Source organism: Myotis davidii, unplaced genomic scaffold (assembly GCF_000327345.1).
Source record: "Myotis davidii unplaced genomic scaffold, ASM32734v1 scaffold249, whole genome shotgun sequence".
Classification (NCBI taxonomy): domain Eukaryota; kingdom Metazoa; phylum Chordata; class Mammalia; order Chiroptera; family Vespertilionidae; genus Myotis; species Myotis davidii.
This window is the reverse complement of record NW_006300367.1, coordinates 867,150-870,625: the sequence shown is the minus strand read 5'-3', so window position 1 is coordinate 870,625 and position 3,476 is coordinate 867,150. Positions and strand designations below refer to the sequence as shown.

General features: G+C 45.9%; 1 pseudogene; it reads right to left on the bottom strand.

Annotated features, from left to right (window-relative positions):
* Nucleotides 1–818: 818 nt before the first annotated feature.
* LOC102769373 lies at nucleotides 819–2,999 on the bottom strand (annotated as a pseudogene).
* Nucleotides 3,000–3,476: the final 477 nt, after the last annotated feature.

Here is a 3,476-nt window from a genome sequence, read left to right as displayed (position 1 = left end):
TTAGCCTCTATATTTGCAACATTGTTTCTTAGAATGCAAGCTCAGAGCCCAGCAGTGGCAGGCAGGGAACCTTGGTTTCCTCCATTACTGGAGCAAGCAAGCCTCCTATTCGCTTCAGCTGCCTAGCTGCTGGCCGCCATCTTGGTTGGCAGTTAATTTGCATATCGCCCTGATTAGCCAATGGCCAGGATGTCAGAGGTACAGTTCATTACCATGTTTGTCTATTATTAGATAGGATACAGATGTCTCTCATTTTCTCCCTTTTTGCCCCCCGCCACCCAGTCCATGCCCCACCCCAGGCCTTCCCTATGCTATTGTCTGTGTTCATGGGCCATGCTTATATGCATACATGTCCTTTCATTAATCTCTTCCTTTCCTCTCCCCTGTATCCACCCCCACTGAGATCTGTTATCCAGTTCCATGCATCCATCCCTCTGTACCTATTTTGCTTGTCATTTTATTTTGTTTTTTATATCCCACATATAAGGAGGATCATACGATAGTTGTCTTTCTCTAGCCTGTTTTGCTTAGCATAATACTCTCCAGGTCCATCCATGCTGTCTCAAAGTTAAAAACAAAGAAAGAAAAAGAAGGGGCTCATTGTGGTATTTTTGTTTTGTGTTGTGGTTTTTTTTTTTTTTTTTTAATTTAAGACCTTTATTAACAGGTGCTTGCAGTTTGACTTTTTTGAAAAAAATCAAGCTGTAAACTTTTATTACAAATTAAAAATGAGGTTCTTAAAAATCTCAACTTGACCAGATATGAAACAATGTAAAAACCTTTAAAGGTGTATTGAGAAAAACCAGGCTTTTTTTTTCTTAAAAAACTCGTTTGTCATTACCAAAAAGAGATATCTTTAGATAAAAATAATAAAAACCCATGCTGCATAGATAATGCAGATAGTTCTAGTTATCTGGTCAATGGGCAAAAAGCAAGCACTTAAGGTTTTCAGCTCCAATCTTTTGTTCATTTCTTATTGCTGGAATTTCATATTTCTTCTTGTTGGATGCCTAAACCGGACGATGGTAAAGATGGTAAGCCGGCAGTTTTTACTCAGCCCCGCCCTGTTCAGCCTCGGGCGCGGATGAATTCTCAGCTGGTGGATCAGCTGCTTTTGTCTCCTTGCCATCTTGTAGTTGAGGGTTTTCCGGGCGTCTGCACCGGGTAGTTGAAGTTGCGGTGGCACCGATGTTGAGGTGGCTTTTGACCTTGGGTCTCATCTCCTCGATTTTCCTTATCTTCTTCATTGCCGTCCTTTCTGGGCTGTCTTTGGCGAGGAGGGCCCCTGCGGAATCGTGGTCTGTAGCCCGGATACATATTCTGTCTCACTGGTCTGCCTTCTTCTCCTGCACCCTGCTTGTCAGCACCTCCATCACTTCTCCCTGTACAGGAGGGTTGGAACACTGTGGTCGACGCCCATAGGGTCTCCGCATATAGTAAGATGGGAACCGTGTCCTGCGATAGGGCCAGCGCTGTTGGTCCTGGCCTTCCAGAGCACTCTGAACCCCCATTCTTCTCCCCGCTCTCACTATTCTGGTAATTGTGCTGGTAGTTGCGTGGAGGACCCTGCGACGTGGATAGCGGCTATAATGGTTACAGTCTGCTGCATATTTACTGCCTGGTACTGGAACTCGACCAGGGCCCGTAACATTTGCTGCCTCCGCACCCTTTTCTCCTTCAACAACATCAAATCCACAGTCTCTCCGTCTCCTACACTGCGAAGGCACTTCCTGGGATTATTCTTCTTTATGGCAGCCTGGTGTACAAATACCTTTTGTGGTGTCATTCAAAGACATCTTCCTTGGTGTCATTCCTGTTGATGAAACCATATCCGTTTCTTACATTGAACCATTTTACTGTTCCCAAAACCTTCGCTGCCATGACCTTCTTGTCCCCGCCGGCAGGTGCCGCCAATGGGAGGCCTCTCGAGCCACTGCTCCCTGTGCCACTGGCGGTGGTGACCAGCTTGGTGTTGGCAGCGCTGAGGGTGGGGGCGGTGCGGGGGCGCTACGGTGGGCGGCTGCTGGGTTGCGGCCTCGCTGCTTATGGTTGTGGTGATGGTGACTGGGGCCGGCTGTGGCAGCTGTGGCTCCTCCCAACAATTTTCTGTTTTCTTGTAGGAGTCATGAGGGCTTAGGACTTAGACTTAAGTCTTTAACCTAATTTAAATTGTGTGTGTAATGTCTTTTCTTTAAAAATGTGTTAATATGTTCTTTTTGAAAAATGGAAGGGGGTAGAGAGAGTTTTTTTGTTAAATTTTAGGAAAACAACTGTTGAGACAAGTTAACCTTATGCGATTTTAAATTAATATTATAAAACTTTTAATAATTGTCTTTACCACAAGCCATTGGCTTACCAGTCCATAAAAGGTAGCTGTTGTGCCTAGATTTCAAGGTTCCTAAGACTCCCAGGGAGCCAGTCAGTCCGATGCAAAAGCAAAGAGTCCTTTTAATGCAAGCCGGTTTGCGCTCCCCGTTCACCAGACCCACCGACACAACGGAAAGTCTAGTGGCCAAGCGAGCGAGGCCTGATGGGACAGGGGGTTTTATAGGGGAGTGGAGTGAGGGCAGGAGAGGGGACTGTGGGCCCCGCCGATTGGCCAGGTGTGAGTCGGTACAGAATGTGGTCATAGTGATGGCGTGCACTTCCCTTGATTATTATTGGTTAGTCCAGAGAAGTCCTGGGTGTGGCTAGCAGCGGTTTCTTCCGGGAAGAAGCACATGGCTCTGTCCCAAAATGGAGGACCCAAGGCAAGATGGAGGGCGCAGTCCTCGCCCGGCTCACGCTGCTGCTGCTCAAACACGCAGCAAGGCAAGATCAGTAGCTACTGTTTGCTCTCTGCCTGAAATATTGATACCGTCCATCACTGTCTAATCATCTATCAGAGACATCTGATCGAATCTCAGTATTGCCGCTCTCAGAGGCTCCGTGTTGGCCCTGACTTGCATGAAGAGTCCTCAAGCCGTTGTGTGGCTGACCTCCTGCACCTTCCGACACATTCCCAACTTAATTGAAAGTTTATATACATAAACCGTGTAGCCTCACCTCAAGATACTTCATATATTGCATAAAACGTATGTCCTGTTATTTCCAGAATTTGAAAAGACCTCTTTTTATCCCAGGGTGTGGCATATGACTTAGAGTATAGAATGCATACTATGAAGGTTTATTAAACGGAGTTCCACATTGTCACAGTCTGTGTGTTTGTGTGTTCTGTTACTCTCTCTGTCACACACACACACACACACACACACACACACACACACACCTCTTTCTCATTCTGTCATTGTGAACACAAGCATAAAATCATGTAAACAAGATCATTGCTGTCTCCAACTGCACCTGAAAGGACTGACATGGACAGCATTTTCCTCTACATCCTATATTTTACTAGCAATCTTTATACTTTACCCCATCAGCTGTATATAGTCCCTATCTACTCTCGCTGGACCCCTAAGACATCAATCTTGTCAAAT